Raw genomic sequence first — 5,562 nt, forward strand, 5'->3', positions numbered from 1 at the left:
TTTCCTCTTCTTTTCCAGAATTATTTATTTTGTGTCTATGAGTACACTGTAACTATCTTCAGACACACCAGAAGAAGGCCTCATCCCATTACCGATGGTTGGGAGCCACCATGTGCTTGCTGGGGATTGAAAACTCAGGACCTCTGGAGGAGCGGCCAGGGCTCTTAACCGCTGAGACATCTCTCCAGCCCTCTTTTTCCAGTTTTAAATAAGCCTCGTTAGTTGAGCGATCTGGGGAGTTGCTTTTCTTTCCAATTTGTGTGTGTGGGGGGGGGGCAGCAATGGATCCAGTATCCAATTCCCCTTTCTCTCGATAACATCTTATTACAGTAAGATGGCTCGATTTCATTTGCAATTACTTTCTTATTCTAGACGAAGGTTGATGAATAAATCTTCTTGTCGCTCCATGAAGGAGGGAATAAAATAATATTTGGCTAGGTCTATATTCCTTCATTTTTATTTCTCTTTGTTTCTTGTCCTTTCTTTAAAAGAAAGAGGTCAACAAATCGGTGTGTACCACCACCACCACCACCACCACCACCACCACCACCACCACCACCACCACCACCACCACCACCACCACCACCGAGTTGTAGGGATCCATTATGGGCCCCTGTCTGTCTGCCTGTCTGATTCATTCGTGTTTATTTAAACGTCCTCCAATGATGGTTGTGCAGTGAAAGAAATGCGTGCCCGAGCTCGAGCTCGTGCGCAAACACACACACACACACACACACACACACACACACACACACGGGGGGGGGGCAATGGGGGGTGAGGAGGAGGAGGAGGAGGAGGAGGAGGAGGAGGAGGAGGAGGAGGAAAGCTTGGGTTGGGTGGTTTGAGGATTTGAAGGTTTAGCCCTGCAATGTTCCTTACAACTTAAAAACTTTGTGACACACAAAGCGATATTCATTTTCTCCTTCTACTTTTCACTCTGTAGACCAAGATGGCAGACTATATCAGCCTTTGTGGAATGTGACCTTGTATTGCTTTGCCCTACTCTGCTCTGCTCTGCTCTGCTCTGCTCAACTTAACAGACGTGTTTTTGCTTTTGTTTATGATTTTTGCTTGCTTGCTCGCTCGCTCCCATGACTTGACTGTGGTTTCCCTTTCTATTACAGCACGGTGACCAGACTGCCTTGGGGTAATCAGAAAGGAGGCCAGAAGCAGTCTTTTTTCTGACGCACTGAGACTACATACCAGCCGATTTGGAGGAAAAGATATCCCTCTCTCCCTCCCTCCCTCCCTCCCTCCCTCCCTCCCTCCCTCCCTCCCTCCCTCCCTCCCTTTCCTCCTTGACCCATTTTCCCTCTTTCCCGATACACTCAATAAATTTAAAGTAAATCAATGAATCAAGTCTCTAGTAATTTATTTGTTGGGATTTATTTGTTGGAAATTATCCCTCCACACCTTCGCCCCTCCCCCCACCACTCGAGGATGTCTCCCTGGGGGGGGGGGCGGGGGGGTTGGGTGGACTCGTGTAGGCATACCTCTCCTCCCTTGGCTTTCCGGTCCACTTCGCTCCAGCATACCTAACTCTTTGGAAATGGTAATAGAGTTCATGACACACCCTCACAGAGAGAGGAAGAGTCCGATCGTTCACTGATTCGCTCTCAGCCAGCCTCGCCCTGACAGCTCAGGCATGTCTAAATCCGAATGTGGGCAATATTTACATGACTTGACTTGGTGCTTCTAACTTTTTCTCTCTCTTTTTTTTTTTCTTCTTTAGTATTTTTTTCTTTACCCTACAAACAGCACACTGCAGCTGTCTTCGGACACACAGCAGATCGATCCCATAACAGAGGGTTGTGAGCCACCATGGGAATAGAACTCAGGACCTCTGGAAGAACACATTCAGAACTCTTAACTGCTGACTCCATTATTTCCGATTAATGTTTAATGTTTATTTTATTTTATTTTATTTTATTTTCGGAGCTGGGGACCGAACCCAGGGCCTTGTGCTTCCTAGGCAAGCGCTCTACCACTGAGCTAAATCCCCAACCCCAATGTTTAATGTTTAAATAAATAAACCTTGTAAAGAAATTAAGCATCTTAAAACCATAGGCATGTGCATCCCCTCCTCATTCGTTCATTCCCTCGCTCATTCATTCAGACAGACAGACAGACAGACAGACAGACAGACAGCAACCAAAGTCTAGCCTTTAACAAAGCAAGAAAGCATACCCTGCGGGACGCACAGATGAATTCCTGAGGCTTACCCTGCAGAGCTTACATGAGGCTTAGTAAAGGACTGACCTGACAACAGCTACCTACATACGTTGAAAAGTCTACCTGGTATTGACGGATGATGACAAACTGTATGTGTGATACAAAACTGTATGTGTGGTTCCCCTTATAACTCATCTCGAAGAGCCCAGCTGTTGGGGCTCGTTCTTTTGGGGGGAAATGGAGGCTTTTCATCTTTCCCAAAGCTCCTCCTAGATCCTTTCTGTCCATCTGTCCATCCGTCCGTCCGTCCGTCTGTCCGTCCGTCCGTCCATCAAATTCTACCCTAGGCCTGCCCTTAGGTTGGTGGTCGTCCATTGAGTGCTAGTGACTTCTGACTTGTCTCTGTCTTCCCCTCTGAGAACTGTATTTAGATCTGATGCAGGCACGCAGGCAGGCAGGCAGGCAGGCAGGCAGGCAGGCAGGCAGGCAGGCAGGCCCTCCCTCGTTTTGAAACAGACAGACAGACAGACAGACAGACAGACCAAAGGGTCAATGACTGACTGCACTTAAAGGGGCTGTTGACTCCTCTTTGGAGTTACCGCTGTTTAAAACTTGCTTGATAAAATAAAGTCATCGAATCCAAACTACGCAAAGGGGACACTATAACAAATTACGACTGCTTGTGTATATAGAAAACAGGGTTTTTTCTTTCCCTTATTCCATTATGTATGTTTGCTTTTCTTCAAGAATAAAACCGGCTAGGTGGTGCCTCGGAGACTTTTTTTTTTTTCCCCCCAGGAGTCCCTTCGGGCCCTGCCAGCGGGAGCCTGGACCTCTGAGGCCAGAGAGGGTGTGCTGTATCCCCGGCTCGCTCCCTCCCTCCTGGGATCAATCTAAAAAATGGACAGTTTTGGACACAAGCTTAAGTAATGTTCAGCTCATTCATGCAAGAGAGATGTAGGAAGGACAACACCCCCACCCCCACCCCCACCCCTACCCCCACCCGACCAAATAATACCCTAACCAATAAAAACTAGCTCCTTACTCCTCCGCCTGAGGATTTCTGCGGTCTCATGGTTTGTTCTTGGTTGTTGTTGTTGTTGTTGTTGTTGTTGTTGTTGTTTTGTTTTGTTTTGTTTTGTTTTGTTTTGTTTTGTGTTTTTCAGACTTTAAGACAAATGTAGGGGTTGGGGATTTAGCTCAGTGGTAGACCGCTTGCCTAGGAAGCACAAGGCCCCGGGTTCGGTCCTCAGCTCCGAAGAAAAAGGAAGAAAAAAACAAAAACAATAAGACAAATGCTTGTTGTGATTCTCATTTCATTTCAAGGCTGCTATTCTCTAAATCAGAAGGACTCCCTTACAATTCTTCATGGGTAAACTTGCTTTACATCCCTGACATCAACAACAAAAAGAATTCAGAAAGTGGTGATGGACCAATCTGTTTGGGTGTTTCTTGCCTGCTTGACCTTGACTCGCACAAGAGAGCATAGAGAATAAAATAAAGTAGGTGGATGGAGAGATGGCACCGTCGTTAAGAGCACTGATTGCTCTTACAGCGGTCCTGAGTTCAATACCCAGCCAACACATGGCGGCTTGCAACCATCTGTAATTGTCAATCATGCCCTCTTCTGGGGTGTCTGAAGACACCTACAGGGTACTCGAATAGACATAAAACAAACAAACAAACAAACAAACAAACAAATCTTTAACAATTAAAAACAAAAAGAATAAAATAAAGCGAAGGACCCGCCTTGGAGACCTGCCCGGTATTGCTCCAGAGTCTACTTTTTAAAACACAGAGGTAGGGGTTGGGGTTTTAGCTCAGTGGTAGAGTCCTTGCCTAGCAAGCTCAAGGACCTGGGTTCAGTCCTCAGCTCTGGGAGAAGAAAAAAAATACACACACACACACACACACACACACACACACACACACACACACACACAGAGAGAGAGAGAGAGAGAGAGAGAGAGAGAGAGAGAGAGAGAGAGAGAGTTTGACAGCAATAAAAAACAAAACAAAACCACTTTAAAATACAGAGATGTAAGGATACTCAGAGGGCTCAGAGGAAGCAACCAAGTGTTTGTTATATGGGTGCCAACAATATGGTTCATCTCTTCTTCTCTTCCACGTGGCATGGTGGCCAAGGTGGTGGGGAAACCACACAGTGAAAGGAATTGAACTACAGCACACAAGCAAGTCTCCCTCCCAGACATGAATAAAACTGAAATTAGGCTAAATGTACAATGAAAGGAAGCCAGGTGTTCGTGCATGTCTTTATTTCCATCATTCAAGAGGCAGAGGTGTTTAGAACTGTGTCTCTGTGAGATAGAGGAAGGCAGGCAGGCAGGCAGGCAGGCAGGCAGGCAGGCAGGCAGGCAGGCAGGCAGGCAGGCCTGATCTAGGTACTGATTTCCAGGTCTATGTGCAGACACCCCTGACTCAAATAAAGGAGTGAAAAGGAAAAAAAAATACAATTCACCTGGAAGGGTCAGCCAGCCATCAGATGCAGTGAACTAGAAAATTGGGATTCTCAACTGAGGCCTGTTCCCTCCCTCCCTCCCTCCCTCCCTCCCTCCCTCCCTCCCTCTCTCCCTTCCTTCCTTCCTTCCTTCCTTCCTTCCTTCCTTCCTTCCTTCCTGGCTTACAGACAGCCAGGTCCAAGCCCAAAAGAGTCCAGCAAGGAGCTTAGAGACTATGAGAGAGTGCACAGGTGTTCTAGGGAGGAATCAGCTCACCACCCAGCATCCCCATTTGGGTTCTTGTGCAATCGACACAGGGAGATTGACAATCTGGAATTTAGTGAGAAATCAAACAAGGGACACAGAATGCAAAATATTTATTTACACAGCAAGTGGGTCAGTTGGATTAGCAAGCTAGGACACCCACCCCCGACCCCATCCCAGCCCCCTACCACTGCCGGGTCTCCCTTCCTTGTTATCCCTTTCTCATGCCTCCCTCAATATGGGCACACAGGACCAGGAACATGTTTCTCTCAAAAACGCGTTTTCTGCTGTGAACTCAGTCTGGCAGAGAGTGAGTGGGTGAAGGATCCCTAAAGACCAGAGGGTTTATTAGAGGAAGGCTACCTCACAGTGTTCTTCACACCAGGAACAACAACAACAACAACAACAACAACAACAACAACAACAACAGCAACAGCAACAGCAACAGCAACAGCAACAGCAACAGCACAGCAACAATGAATCAACAAATGGTGGACAGGAGATGAGCAGGGATGCTGGGGGGATGGGAGGGAGGGTAGGGCTGGTGAATCTGCACCTCCCTGAAGGTCTGCCTGTGAAATACTGGTTGATATATGCCTAGTTGAGGACAATATTCCCCTCTCCTGTGGTTTTCAATGGGACATGACTTCATTGCCAGAGACTATGG

Source organism: Rattus norvegicus, unplaced genomic scaffold (genome assembly GCF_021556685.1).
Source record: "Rattus norvegicus strain SHRSP/BbbUtx unplaced genomic scaffold, alternate assembly SHRSP_T2T unassigned-0000157, whole genome shotgun sequence".
NCBI lineage: Eukaryota > Metazoa > Chordata > Mammalia > Rodentia > Muridae > Rattus > Rattus norvegicus.